Genomic DNA, 16,288 nt, shown 5'->3' on the forward strand with positions numbered 1-16,288 from the left:
GCAACTAAAACGAAAATTTTTTAACGAAAAATAGAAAACCAAAATGAAAACCGAATGAATATGTACAAAAGGGGAGTAGAATATACAACCAGGGGGAATGAATATATACATAGAGTTTAAGAGCATCTAGAATGAACAGTTATACACAAGCCATCTACAACTATGAACGTGCTGAAAGTAAAAAAATATATACAGTAATTCAATAGTCAATCAAAATAGTAGGGCCACACCCCCATGAATAAAAGCTAGCATTGTCCCCAATGCTAACTATCAAAATAAACACCAAAATGAAAGAAAGGATATAGAAAGGCCCCTCAAGCCTCATCCGTCACCCTGTGCTGGTCAGTGGCTCCTAAGTCCTCTGTATTGGCAAGGATCTTAGACTGGTCCCCGGCCTGCTACTGTTGTGCTGCTGGGCCAGGTGCCTGCTCAAGAACTGGCTCATCAACTGGTGGGGCAGTAGAGGGACTCTCCTGAACCGGTGCTACATCAATCAAAACTCCCTTAGTGCTAGGGAGTTTCCTCTTCTTCCTCGGCCTCTGCTCCTCCTTCTGTACCTGTGCTACTGCTGGCTCTACAGCCGGATCCCCAAATAGTAGGTCAAGTGGCAACTGATATGCCATGAGCTTGTCCACCTCCACTCTCAACTGTGTCACTAACTCCTTGGAAGCCTTCTACTTTCTCAGCTTCTTGTGCTCCCGAGCCAATTTCTCCAACGCTTTGCCATGTGTCCCAACCGCCTTAGTCAAGGTATCCTGCGTCGCCATCATCTTTTCCTGGTTGGCCAGGATCTTATTCAGTGCATCCTCAATGGAGGAAGGAATCTCAACAGTAACTGGTGCTCCCTGTGCCTGTACAGCAGTGGTCAAAGTAGACAACTTGGATGTCGCAGATGACATCCAGTTGTTCAAACTGGCAAGGGAGTGGGTGAGCTGGTTTGCGGTGAACCGATGAGTCTTTCATGAAGGGACTACCGGGTCAGCTGCAATAGAAGGACCAGCTGCTGACGACGGACCTGGAGGCAATGCCTTATCAGTAGCAGGAATGGTGGAAGGCTCACTAGGCTACTCAATAATTGCTGGCTCCTCAGACTGGCCAGATGCGGTGGAAGTGGATGCCACATTCTTCTTGCCCCTCTTCGGGTTGTCTGGACCCAACTGACTATACCATGAGTACGGGGCCACCGGAGGTACCTTGACATCATATTTCTTTTTCTTCACTTTCAATTCTCTGAAGTACAAAGAGAGTGTGTTTGGGAAGGGGTAGTTTGTTTGGGTCTCATTACCAACTGTAGAAATCACTCTCGACATAATATTACCCATATTTAGAGGGAAACCCGCCATGATAGATGCTACCAAGACAGCACGAGGAAGGGGAATGGAGTGATCATGTGTAGACGGATCAAGTCGACTACACAAAAAAGTCAACCACCCTTTGGCTTCAAAGTTCAGGGTGTTCCTAAAGATCTTTTCTTGTGCTTTCAACCAGACTGGGACTGTACCTGGGGCTGCCAAGTGCTCGGCCAACCAAGGACGAACCTCCTCTTTCATTGCTAGCTTTAATAAATATTGTGATTCATCCTCTTCTTCGAACCCCAGGAATTCATTCAACGATTTGCCATCAAACACAACTGTCTTGTCCCTCACTTTAGTTGCCTTTGAGTCCCGAACTACATGGTGAACATTGCTGTAGAACTCCTTCACCATATGCTCATACGCCATCTCAACACGTTCTTTGAAGAATCCCCAACCCTCTCTAGTGCGGAATTGTGCTTGCACATGAGGGTTGAGAGGGACAAGAACGACATCTATGAACTTCCTCTCCGGAATTAGTTTCCTTTTGGGCCACCACTCCCGGAATCTGTGGAAAGCAATCTCACAAACAAACCTGTCTGCCCATGCCTCCGGTTTTCTAGTACGCTTTATCCCCCCGACCTGTGGCTTACCTCCCTCAGCATACCCTCCACTCTCCCTTGATAATGAAGTTGTGGGAGATGTGGAGTATTGCTCTTCTTCTCTTGCTACGAACTCTTCAGACGAGTCCGAGATGACATTTACCGGCTTCTTGGAGGACACTACATTACCATGATCTGGGGAAGGGGAATCATAGAGCTGAAATGAAGTGGACATGTGGGTGGGGGCAGACTCCAAGTTAATGCTCCGTGAAGGTGCATACTCACTCCCCGTGGAATGAGATGCAGCTCTATCAGCTTCCCGGATTATCTTCCGGGTTTTCTTTATCAATTCCCTGGTTTTTGGAGTGAGTTTCACAATCTGCTTGCTTTTCCCCCCTCGGGAGGAACCACCTCTCCCGGGTTGTTTTTCTTTGCCCGCTCGTTTTTGAACCATTGTCTGCCAGGAATATATGTCTAACAGAGTAGACAGTTCAGTTGAATGCAAAGAGTGCAGACACAGTGACACAGACAGAGGGGCGCGGACCGCACCAAAAGGCACGCGGTCTGCGCAGTATACTGACACCCACACATACCTTTCTGAATAAACCAACGCGGTCCGCACTGATTTGGACCACGGCCGCGTTGGTTCAGCGCGGACCGCACAGAAATGGTACGCGGACCGCGCAGAGAGGATCATCATCTCCTAACCAGAGTCACGCGGACCGCGCACAAATACTGCGCGGCTGCGTAGGGCTAATTTAACTGAGCCGGGTGTTTGTTCAATTAAATCCAATTTTTGTTCACCTTTTTGGGGTCCTAAGTGTCCCTACTCAATTATTTAACAAGATTCCATGCCCATGATTAAACAAAAACACACAAAAATCTAATCTAACAGTTAAGCTAAGAAGAAAAAGACGAAAGTAAGAAGTTACACTAGTAGAAAGCAATTAAACGAAACAAAAATTAGACTATTATTGAAATGAATGAGAGTTGTTACCAGGGATTAATGAGATTTCAACTATGTGCACAATTAGTCTTGATGAACAGTGAAAACTATAGCTCAGGTGCAAATTTGGCGAAAAGGTTAACATGAGGACCAAGGCCTCTATTTATAGAAAAATCCTGGGACCCAGTACCTACCTACCAGCGCGACCGCACAAAAAGGGACGCGGACCGCGCTGGATTTTACATCCTACACATTAGCTGTTCAATCCACGCGGACCACACTGTTTTGGTGTGCGGCCGCGTGGGACTTTGTCAGAGACTTGGTACTTTCAGCCATCCCAGCGCGGACCGCACTGCTTTGGTGCACGGCCGCGTGGGACTTTGTCCGAGAGCATGTAATTCTGGGTCCTACAGCGCGGACCACACAGAAATGTCATGCGGCCGTGTTGGGTCTTCTGGGCGTTAACCTTTCAGCTGCTCAGACCTACACGGACCACACTGTTTTGCTGCGCGACTGCGTAGGCAATATTCAGAGACTGACCATTTTGCACTTTTGCCCTGCACTGGTTCAACATTATCCCTGCAACACTTCACAAACTAGCAGCTCAAAAATCCTACTCTACAACAGAAAAATAAAGAAAAAGAAAAAGACATGGGTTGCCTCCCAAAAAGCGCATGAGTTAAAGTCGCGGCACGACGCATGTTACCATCACCGTCATTTCAATGAATGAGTGCCACCACGTGGCTGTCATCAATCTTGCCCAAATAATGCTTGACACGATGCCCATTGACCCCGAAAACTTCACCATTCTTATTTTTGAGATCAATGGCACCAAAAGGAGTTAAACCAACCACTTCAAATGGGCCGCTCCACTTAGACTTCAGCTTGCCCGGAAATAACCTCAACCGGGAGTTGAAATGAAGAACCATGTCACCAACTTTGAATTCCTTCCCTCGGGCATACTTGTCGTGAAGGTACTTCATCTTGTCCTTATACAAGGACGAGCTGGAGTAAGCATGAAACCTAAACTCATCAAGTTCATTCAATTGCTCAACCCGGAGATTTGCAGCGACATCCCATTCTAAGTTCAACTTTTTCAGGGCCCACATAGCCTTATGTTCCAATTCTACCGGAAGATGACAAGCCTTCCCAAACACCAATCGATACGGCGACATACCAATCGGAGTCTTGAAAGTTGTACGATAAGCCCAAAGAGCATCATCCAATTTCTTCGACCAGTCGATCCTATTTGCATTGGCAGTCTTGGACAAAATACTCTTGATCTCACGGTTGGACACCTCAACTTGGCCACTCGCTTGAGGATGATAAGGAGTGGTCACCTTGTGATTTACCCCATACTTGGCTAGCAAAGAGCCAAAAGCCCGTTTGCAAAAATGAGAACCCCCGTCACTGATGATAGCACTTGGAGTGCCAAACCTCGTGAAGATACTCTTTTTCAAGAATGCCACCACGCTTCGAGCTTCATTATTTGGCAAAGCTATGGCCTCAACCCATTTCGACACATAATCAACCGCTACCAAGATGTAGGTGTTGCCACAAGAACTTACGAATGGTCCCATAAAGTCTATTCCCCAAACATCAAAAATGTCAACCTCTAGAATCGTGTTAAGGGGCATCTCATCTTTCTTCGAAATCCCTTCGGCACGTTGGCAATCATCACATCTTTTCACAAAGTCACCGGCATCCTTGAACAAAGAAGGCCAATAGAAACCACAACTCAACACTTTAGACGCCGTCCTCGCCCCGCCATGATGGCCACCATAGGGCGAAGAGTGACAAGCTTCCACAATACTCAATTGCTCTTCTTCAGGAACACATCGGCGAATTATACCATTGGTGCAAATTTTGAAAAGATACGGCTCATCCCAATAGTAGTCCAAACAATCCCGCTTGAGCTTCTTTCCTTTGGTTAGAAGAGAGCACCACACCGGTAACAAGATAATTGGCAATGTCGGCAAACTATGGCATGTCTAGCATTGAAACCGAGAGGAGTTGTTCATCCGGAAAAGCATCATTTATCTCAAGGCCGTCTAAAGGCCTCCCTTCCTCCTCCAATCGAGACAAGTGGTCCGCCACTTGATTTTCACTACCCTTTCTATCAACAATCTCTAAATCAAATTCCTGAAGAAGAAGCACCCATCTCATTAACCTCGCTTTTGAATCTTTCGTCGTCATCATGTACCTAAGGGCGGCGTGAACGGTATGAATAATCACTTTGGCCCCCATAAGGTATGGGCGAAACTTCTCCATGGAAAAAACAATGGCAAGCAATTCCTTCTCGGTGACCGTGTAGTTCCTTTGAGCTTCATTCATTGTCTTACTTGAGTAGTACACCGGATGGAACATTTTGTTGATTCTTTGGCCCAAGACCGCCCCCACCGCAATATCACTAGCATCGTACATGAGCTCAAAGGGTAAGCTCCAATTTGGTGCGGTAATGATGGGGGTAGTCGTCAACTTTTGCTTTAGAAGCTCGAAAGCCTCCATACATCTCTCATCGAACACATATTTGGCATCTTTCTCTAGCAATTTACACAACGGGTTAACTACCTTAGAAAAGTCTTTGATGAATCTTCGGTAAAAACCCGCGTGTCCAAGAAAACTCCTCACCCCTTTGACAGAAGTAGGGGAGGGAGCCTTGAGATAACCTCAATTTTCGCCTTATCAACCTCAATCCCTCTTTTTGAAATTTTGTGACCCAACACAATTCCTTCTTCTACCATAAAATGACATTTCTCCCAATTGAGAACCAAGTTTGTGTCTTTGCATCGGGCCAACACACGATCCAAGTTTTGCAAGCATTCACCAAATGAGTCCCCAACCACACTAAAATCATCCATGAAGACCTCCAATATGTCCTCCACCATGTCGGTGAAGATTGCCATCATACATCGTTGGAAGGTCGCCGGTGCATTACATAATCCAAATGGCATTCGAGAGAAGGCGAATGTGCCATAAGGACATGTGAAGGTTGTCTTTTCTTGGTCTTCCGGGGCAATGAGAATTTGGTTGTAGCCTGAATACCCATCCAGAAAACAATAGAAATCCTGGCCCGCAAGACGATCAAGCATTTGGTCCAAGAACGGCAATGGGAAATGATCCTTTCTAGTCACCTTGTTCAATTTTCGGTAGTCCATGCATACCATCCAACCTGTCACAGTACGAGTCAGAATTAGTTCATTGTTGTCATTGGTCACCACCGTCATTCCTCCCTTCTTTGGCACATATTGTACCGGAGAAGTCCACGAACTGTCAGAAATTGGATACACCACACCGGCGTCAAGCCACTTGATGACTTCCTTTTTAACCACCTCTTGCATGGCCTCATTGAGTCTCCATTGATGTTCAAGAGACGGCCTAGCATCCTCCTCCAATATTATCTTGTGCATGCAAAACGCGAGGCTAATGCCCCGAATAGCCGCCAAGGTCCATCCAATCGCCCGCTTGCGCTTTTGAAGAACCGCCAAAGTGGCGTCAACCTGGACGTTAGTCAAGCAAGAAGAAAGAATAACCGGCAAAGTGAAATTAGGACCAAGAAATTCATACCTGAGGTGAGGAGGAAGTGGTTTCAACTCCAACACCGGTGGCTCCTCAATAGATGGCTTGGTGGGTGGAGTTTTGCGATTTTCAAGATCAAGAGATAACTTCCTCGGTTCATAAGAATATGAGCCCATGCCATGTAATGCGTTCACACACTCCACCCTTCTAGCATCATCATCAACATCAATGTTCAATAGAACGACCTTAAGTGGGGGTCCTCAACATTTGCCATTGTGCTTGTGTCATCCACTATCACCGCCGTGACAGTGTCAACAAACGAACATACCTCGGTGCTATCCGGCTGCCTCATTGATTTGCACACGTGGAACACCACCTTTTCATCTCCAACATGGAAGGTCAATTCTCCCGCTTCCACATCAACCAAGGCCTTCCCCGTAGCTAGGAAGGGCCTTCCAAGAATGATAGGCACCTCGAAATCCACTTCGCAATCCAAGATCACAAAATCGGCCGGCAATATGAATTTATCAACACAAACAAGGACATCATCAATAATCCCCAAAGGCCGCTTCATTGACTGGTCCGCGATTTGAAGCCTCATAGAAGTTGGACGAGGTTGTCCGATACCCAAGGTCTTGAATACCGAATATGGCATGATATTGATACTTGCCCCCAAGTCACAAAGGGCTTTTCCAAAGTCGTCACTTCCAATGGTACATGGGATAGTGAATGTACCGGGATCCTCAAGTTTCGGAGCCATAAAATGCACAATTTCGCTCACTTGATGGGTCATCTTGATTGTCTCACACTCCATTGATATCTTTTTTGTAACCAAATCTTTCATGAACTTTGCGTATCCCGTCATTTGCTCGAGTGCCTCCACCAAAGGCACGTTGATAGTCAAACTCTTCATCATTTCAATGAATTTCTTAAATTGGTTGTCACCCTTTTGCTTGGCCAACTGTTGAGGATAGGGCGGAGGAGGTCTAGGCAAGGGTGCCTTGGCTTTTGGCACCACCGGTTCGGGCATATCAATGACGTGTTCCCTAGACGGGTTCACGGCCTCTTGAGTCTCCCCCTAACCCTCATCAATTTCAATTCTCACATCATCACTTGCACTTTGTTCAACAACATCCTCAACTACCAACGAGATCTCATCATTTCGTAACTCATCTTCATCTACCGCAACTTGGTTTCCTCGTGAGACATGCACATCACCGCCTCTTCCACTTCGCGTTGTCACTGCCATCACATGATTATTGTGCCCACCCTTGGGGTTTACTACCATATCACTTGGTAGAGCACCCTTTGGGCGAGTATTTAAAGACTAAGAGATTTGGCCTAATTGCACTTCCAAGTTCCGGATAGATGTGTTATGCGAAGCTAATTGGGCCTCGGAATTTTGGTTCTTTTTCATCATTTTCTCGAACATGCTTTCAATTCTCCCCATCTCGCTTCCGGATGAACTTGGACCTTGATAAGGAAAGGGGGGTGGATTGTTCGGTTGTTAGTACACGGGGGCCCTTTGAAAACCTTGCCCTCGGTTGCCTTGGTTTCCGCCATTGTTCCACCCTCCTTGATTGTTGTTGTTGCCCCAATTTGTTATTACCATGCCAATTTCCTTGGTTGCCTTGATTACCCCAATTGTTGTTTTGGTTGTTGTTATTCCAATTACCTCCGCCTTGTTGTTGATTGCCCCAATTACCTTGAGGACGCCATTGTTGGTTTGAAGAGTTACTCTATTCCCTTGATAGTTGTTGACATATTGGACCTCTTCGCTTTGATCCTCATAGCACTCATTTGAATAACCACCACCATCATTGTTGTTGTCATATTGTTCACAATTACCTTGAGGTTGTTGTCCTCTTTGCCTCCTTTTCAACATAGAACACCTTCCATTGCGTTGACTTGGTGCGAGTTTTGGACTTGTTGCAATTGCACCTTTGCCAATTGATTCATAGTTGTTGTAAGCTCGGCTATAGCTTGTGATAGCATCAAGAACAAGGATATAGTTAAGGACAATGATAGAGATGATAGAGTTTTGGAAGCTCCAAGGCCATTTACAAGATCTCAAGCTAAAGAGTTGCAAGCTAAGGTTGCTAGACTTCAATGGCAAATAAAGAAGCTTTTAATTGTAGAGGAAGAGCTCAAGCCCAAAGGAGATGAATTGTCCAAGTTTTACAATTATTTGGTAGTCCAAATTGAAGTCCAAGAGAAGGAAGATTAGGTTACCAAATCAGCCCTTGAAGTCCACCAATAAGGCTCAAATGACCTTAAAAGAGGTCCAAAAGGGGGTGTTTCAAAAGGAGCCCAATTGGAGTCCAAACCAATGGCCCAAACTAATAGTTTTAAGGCCCAAATCTGCCCCAAAAGGATTTGGCCGCCCCCACTTAATTTTGATGGCTTTTGTTACCCCTTAGGAGCCACCTACCTAAGTTTGATGGCTATTGTGACCCCTAGCAGCCCCCTACCTAATTTAGATGACTTTTTAGCAACCCCCTACATTATTTTAAGTGCTTTTAACTCCTATAAATAAGGAGTTCTTCTCATTCATAAGACTACATTTATTGATTAAGTATATCATACTTTGAGAGTTCTTTTGAACCTTTGTTACTTGTGCTTTGAGATTTATCTTTCATCCTTTACTAGTTCTTAGTTCAAGGTAGTAAGATTACTTCTCTTTTATGATATCTTTGATTCCTTTGTGGTATTCTTAGAAGGCGATTAATACTAGTTATTAATTGTTGTGTCAAGTTACTCGTAAAGTGGTCAAGATCCGAATCTATTGTTTTGATTTGCTTTTTAAGTAAAGGCGTTTGATTTCTTCCATAAATCAAGACGTTGTTGCTTTGATCTTGTCAAGGCTATAGAATTTGCGTTCTTGGAAGTTCTTGGAATTCTTTCCTTGAATTTTTCCCATATCCTTTATTTTCATCTCTTTAATTCTAGTTGTTCAATTCCTTGTTGTTATTGCTTCCGCATTTACTTCTCAAATTCTTACTCTAATTTGGATTCCCGACCTAGTTGTTATCAAGTGGTATCAGAGCGGTTTTATCAAGATTTCATTCTTGGTAAGTCTTGGGATTTCTTGAATACTAAGAGCAAAGAAAAGAAAGGAAGAAAATAAAATAAAAAACGAAAATCAATTTTTAGAACAAAAAATAGAGTTGCGTGCTCTCCGGGATATTTCTTTTGTATCTAATTTGTTACCAAAAATTAATAAAGGAAACAAGAAGAGGGGATCCTATATTTTCTTACTCTTTCTAATTTAAACATTTAATCCTTTTCTTTTTGTTCACGTTATGTTTGAACCGAGCCTAATAGTTCTAGGATTTGGTTTTTCTTTCATTAGTTTCCCAAAAATCTGAATTTTACTACTAAGAATTTCATACGAGTTGGGTTTAATTATAAATCTACAAAGTATTTTGTTCAAAGGTTATTCCGAGAAAAAAAAAAGAGCTAATTTTTGTGATACAATTTACACTTTTTTTTAAAGATGTCGCGTACAGGTAGTGATGTTGAACGAAGGGTTCTCCAAGAAGCTGAAATCAAAGCAAGAAATGATTTTACCTTGCAAGCTATGCATTAACAATTTGAAAGGTTGAATTTGCAACTCCAAGAGATGAGGGATACCATTGCTGATCAAAATGATACAATAGCTGAACTTAGGAGGGAAAATAATGTTAGACCCTAAGCTAGGAGAAATGTACCCCATGCTCCCATTGTAAATCAAGAAAACCCTATAGATGATTTTAATGATATTGATTTTGATAGGGTGGGAAGAGATAGGAGGGGACAAAGAGGTAGAGTAGAAGATGACAATATAAGTAGTATAAGATGAAGATGCCATCATTCAAGGGAACAAGGGACCCAGACTTGTACCTTGATTGGGAGAGAAAGGTTGAAGCCATCTTTGATTGTCACAACTACTCTGAAGGTAAGAAAGTTAAACTTGTTGTTGTTGAGTTTTCTGACTATGTTGCTATTTGGTGGAAAAATCTTGCTAAGGACAGATTGCAAGAAGGACAAGCACCAATTGCTACTTGGGCTGAGATGAAGAGGGTGATGAGGAAGAGATTCGTGCCATCACACTTCCAAAGAGAGCTACAACAACGTCTTCAAACATTGAAGCAAGGGTCCATGTCTGTGGATGAGTACTTTAAGGCTATGGATATGGCTATGATCCAAGCTAATTGTACAGAGGAAGAAGAGGCTACAATGGCTAGGTTTTTAAATGGTTTAAATAAGGAAATAGCTGATGTAGTAGAATTACAACAATATGTAACAATAGATGAGTTAGTTGATTTGTGTGTAAAGATAGAAAATCAAAATAAAAGAAAGCAGACTAGCTCGTGGAAAGGTCGGACAAGCACCATCTCCAAGAAGCCATGGCCATATCATGAGATGAAGAGTTCTTCTAGACCTCAAGAAGACAAGGGTAAAGGTAAATTTGAGAACAAAGAGGGAGGTAAACCTTTAACCCTAAACCTTTTACACCTTCTAGTTCTATTCAATGTCATAAATGTAAAGGAAGGGAACATATGATGCATGAATGTCCAAGTAGAAGAAACATCATTCTTAGAGAAGATGGAGGATATGAGAGTGAAAAAGGTGAGGGAGAAGAAGAGGGAGATGTGAGTGATGAAGATAATGTAGAACTACCTAATGAGGGCATGATTGGGGTAGTTAGAAGGGTTATGACTACCAATTTGGCAAGCAATAGTAAAGAACAAAGGGAGAATATATTCCATACTAGGTGTGGGATAAAGGAAAAAACTTGCTCTATGATCATTGATAGTGGTAGTTGTGATAATGTGGTGAGTTCATACTTTGTGGAAAAATTGGGAATTGGATGCATGAAACACCCTACTCCATATAGACTCCAATGGTTAAATGATAATGGTGAAATAAAGGTAAACAAACAGTGCATGATTTCATTTAATGTTGGTAGATATGAGGATGATATTCTTTGTGACATAATACCTATGCAAGCTTGTCATATCTTACTGGGTCGTCCTTGGCAGTATGACAGGAATGTTTTTCATGATAGAAGAAAGAATAGATATTCTCTTGAACTAAATGGCAGGAAATTTACTCTTGCACCTTTATCTCCTTCTCAAGTGTTTGAAGATCAAAAGAGATTAAGGGAAACAATGGAAAACCAAGGGGAGAGGTAAAAAGTGAGCTTGAGGAAAAAGAAAAGAAAGAAGGCCAAGAATTAGAAAAAAAGAGAGATGGCCGAGAGAAAGAGAGAGAGGGCAGCAATTTGAGAGAAGAGATAAAAAAGGGTTTGAATAAAAAAATAGATAGTCTTGGTGAGAGGAAAGAGGTTAAGGAAAGAAAAAAAGAGTTTTTATATAAAAACCAAAGAGTGTTTAAATGCAAGAAAAGAGGGGCCGCCCATAATACTACTTACTTACAAAGAGACTTTGATTAATTCTGAGTTGCTAACTTCTTCTTTGCCAAGTAGTATTTCTTCTCTTTTGCAGGATTTTGAAGATGTCTTTCTAGAAGATATTCCTAATGGATTGCCACCTTTACGTGGCATTGAGCATCAAATTGATTTTGTACCTGGATCACAAATCCCAAATAGGCCAGCCTATAGGAGTAATCCAAAAGAGACAAAAGAACTTCAAAGGCAAGTTGAGGAGTTGCTTGAGAAAGGCTATGTGAGAGAGAGCATGAGCCCTTGCTCGATTCTCGTCCTATTGGTACCAAAAAAGGATGGAACTTGGAGGATGTGCGTGGATTGTAGAGCAATCAACAAGATTACGGTAAAGTATCGCCACCCTATTCCTCGTCTTGATGACATTTGGATCAATTACATGGATCCAAAATCTTTTCTAAAATTGATCTAAAAAGTGGTTACCATCAGAATCGAATGAATCCTGGAGATGAATGGAAAACTGCTTTTAAGACCAAATATGGGCTTTATGAGTGGTTAGTTATGCCTTTCGGCTTGACTAATGCACCTAGCACTTTCATGAGATTAATGAATCACGTTTTTAAGGATTTTCATGGAAAATTTGTTGTGGTGTACTTCGATGATATCTTGGTCTTTCTAACACTTTAGAAGAGCATGTAGAACACCTAAAACAAGTTTTTGAAGTTCTTAGAAAGCAATTTTTATTTGCTAATCTTAAAAAGTGTACTTTTTATGTGGATCGTGTGATTTTCTTGGGTTTTGTAGTTAGTTCTAAAGGAGTTGAGGTTGATGAAGAGAAAATCAAAGCAATAAAAGAATGGCCTAAACCTAAGAGTGTAACTGAAGTTAGGAGTTTTCATGGACTTGCTAGTTTTTATAGGAGGTTTGTGAGAGACTTTAGTACCATTACTTCTCCTTTAACTGAAGTTATTAAAAAGGATAAGATTTTTAAATGGGGAAAAGAACAAGATGATGCTTTTAACTTGTTGAAAGAAAAGTTATGTTCTGCTCTATTGTTACAATTTCCTGATTTTTCTAAATCTTTTGAAATTGAATGTGATGCTTCAGGCAAAGGAATAGGTGCTGTTTTGATGCAAGATTCTAAACCTATTGCCTACTTTAGTGAAAAGTTGAGTGGAGCCACATTGAACTATTCCACTTATGACAAAGAGCTATATGCTTTGGTAAGGGCTTTAGCCACATGGCAACATTACTTGTGGCCAAGAGAGTTTGTCATTAAAACTGATCATGAATCCTTGAAATACTTGAAGAGTCAAGGTAAGCTTAGTAGAAGGCATGCTAAGTGGGTTGAATTCATTGAAACGTTTCCTTATGTAATTTCTTACAAACAAGGGAAAGAAAATGTTGTTGCTGATGCACTTTCAAGGAGGTATGTCTTAGTTTCTACCCTGACTTCTAAATTAATGGGTTTTGATCAAATCAAGGGACTTTATGCTAATGATGTTGATTTTGGCAAATTTTTTGCAGATTGTAAGTTGAGTTCTTTTGAGAGGTTTAACCTCCAAGATGGATTTCTCTTTAAGGAAAATAAGTTGTGTATTCCTAATTGCTCATTATGTGAAGTATTTGTAAGGGAAACACATTGTGGAGGGCTTATGGGACACTTTGGAGTCCCAAAGACACTAGACATACTGGCTGAAAATTTCTTTTGGCCTGGAATGAGAAAAGATGTTGAAAGAATGTGCGCACAGTGTTTGGAATATAAACAAGCTAAATCTAAAGTGTTATCACATGGTCTTTACACGTCATTACCTGTTCCTACTTCACCTTGGATTGATATTTCCATGGATTTTGTGTTAGGTTTGCCTAGAACAAGATATGGTAAGGATAGTATATTTGTTGTGGTAGATAGGTTCTCCAAAATGGCTCATTTTATTCCTTGTTTAAAGACTAATGATGCCTCACATGTTGCTGATCTTTTTGTAAAAGAGGTTGTCAAATTTCATGGTATACCTAGAACTATTGTTAGTGATAGGGATGCTAAGTTTTTGAGCCACTTTTGGCGTGTGTTTTGGGGGAAGTTAGGTACTAAATTGTTGTTTTCTACTTCTTGTCACCCACAAACTGATGGACAAACTGAAGTAGTTAATAGAACCTTAGGAAACATGTTGAGGGCTGTTTTGAAAGGTAAATTAACTTCATGGGAAGATCACTTACCTATGATTGAATTTGCTTACAATAGAACAATCGATTCTTCTACAGGTATGTCTCCTTTTGAGGTTGTTTATGGTTTTAATCCCTTCACTCCCCTTGATTTATTACCATTACAAACTAATGATATTGCTAATCTTGATGGTAGGACAAAGGCTGAGATGATGAAAAAAATTCATGAACAAACAAGGCTTGCAATTGAGAAGAAAAATGAGCAAACTGCCTTGAGAAAGAATAAGGGATGAAAGCAAGTTATTTTTAAACCTGGAGATTTAGTTTGGGTTCACTTTAGAAAGGAGAGATTTCCTTCCAAAAGGAAGTCAAAGTTGCATCCTAGAGGAGATGGCCCATTTCAAGTCCTTGAAAGGATTGGAGACAATGCTTACAAGTTGGACCTTCCTGGTGAGTTCCAAGTAAGTGCCACATTTAATGTTGCTGACTTATCTTTGTTTGATGTAGGATCGAATTCGAGGACGAATTCTTTTCAAGAAGTGGGGAATGATAGCATCAAGAACAAGGATATAGTTAAGGACAATGATAGAGATGATAATGTTTTAGAAGCTCCAAGGCCATTTACAAGATCTCAAGCTAAAGAGTTGCAAGCTAAGGTTGCTATACTTCAATGGCAAATAAAGAAGATTTTAATTGTAGAGGAAGAGCTCAAGCCCAAATGAGATGAATTGTCCAAGTTTTACAATTATTTGGTAGTCCAAATTGAAGTCCAAGAGGAGGAAGATTGGGTTACCAAATCAGCCCTTGAAGTCCACCAATAGGGCTCAAAATGACCTTAAAAGAGGTCCAAAAGGGGGTGTTTCAAAAGGAGCCCAATTGGAGTCCAAACCAATGGCCCAAACTAATAGTTTTAAGGCCCAAATATGCCCCAAAAGGATTTGGCCGCCCCCACCTTAATTTTGATGGCTTTTGTTACCCCTTAGGAGCCACCTACCTAAGTTTGATGGCTATTGTGACCCCTAGCAGCCCCTACCTAATTTAGATGACTTTTTAGCAACCCCCTACATTATTTTAAGTGCTTTTAACTCCTATAAATAAGGAGTTCTTCTCATTCATAAGACTACATTTATTGATTAAGTATATCATACTTTGAGAGTTCTTTTGAACCTTTGTTACTTGTGCTTTGGGATTTATCTTTCAACCTTTACTAGTTCTTAGTTCAAGGTAGTAAGATTACTTCTCTTTTATGATATCTTTGATTCCTTTGTGGTATTCTTAGAAGGCGATTAATACTAGTTATTAATTGTTGTCTTAAGTTACTCGTAAAGTGGTCAAGATCCGAATCTATTGTTTTGATTTGCTTTTTAAGTAAAGGCGTTTGATTTCTTCCATAAATCAAGACGTTGTTACTTTGATCTTGTCAAGGCTATAGAACTTGCATTCTTGGAAGTTCTTGGAATTCTTTCCTTGAATTCTTCCCATATCCTTTATTTTTATCTCTTTAATTCTAGTTGTTCAATTCCTTGTTGTTATTGCTTCCACATTTACTTTTCAAATTCTTACTCTAATTTGGATTCCCGACCTAGTTGTTATCAGCTTGGCCATGATCGTGCAATTCCTTGTGCATATGGATGACCGTGGGGTCACCTTGAGGCACGTTTGCTCGGCTTTGCCATGCCGAAGAGGTGTCGGCCATTTCATCAAGTACATCATATGCCTCTTGGTAAGAAACTTTCATAAAGTTCCCTCCGGCCAATTGATTCACAATGCATTGATTTGTGGTGCTGATGCCCTAATAAAAGGTTTGTTGAATCATAGCCTCGGTCATGTCGTTATTAGGGCACTCTTTCACCATTGTTCTATATCTTTCCCATATCTCATGCAAAGGTTCCGTTGGCTCTTGCTTGAAAGCTAGAATTTCATCCCGAAGAGCTGCCATATGACTTGGAGAGAAGAACTTGGCAATAAATTTGTCCGCCAATTCATCCCATGTTGTAATAGAATGATTGGGGAGCTTTCTAACCAATCCAATGCTTTACCCCGAAGAGAAAACGGGAAAAGCCTCAATCTCAACGCATCCTCAGACACGTTTGTTTGCTTGCTACCCCAACATGTATCCACGAACCCCTTCAAGTGCTTGTAGGTATTTTGATCGGAGGCACCCATGAAATAACCTCTTTGCTCGAGCAAGGTCAGCATAACATTTGTGATTTGAAAGTTCCCCGCCCGGATTCGGGGAGGAACAATAGCACTGGCGTATCCTTGATTTGGTAGAACTCTGGGAGTCACTCTCGGCGGTGCCGGAGGAGGGTCTGGAATGTTGTTGTTCTCATTTGCATTTATATTGACATGTCGGCCTCTCCGTGGAAGTTGAGGTAAG

General features: G+C 41.7%; 1 pseudogene; it reads left to right on the forward strand.

The window, feature by feature from the left end:
* Positions 1 to 9,855: 9,855 nt before the first annotated feature.
* On the forward strand, positions 9,856 to 15,726 carry LOC142176049 (uncharacterized; annotated as a pseudogene).
* The last annotated feature ends 562 nt before the right edge of the window (positions 15,727 to 16,288 follow it).

Source organism: Nicotiana tabacum, chromosome 22, assembly GCF_000715075.1.
Source record: "Nicotiana tabacum cultivar K326 chromosome 22, ASM71507v2, whole genome shotgun sequence".
NCBI classification, from domain to species: domain Eukaryota; kingdom Viridiplantae; phylum Streptophyta; class Magnoliopsida; order Solanales; family Solanaceae; genus Nicotiana; species Nicotiana tabacum.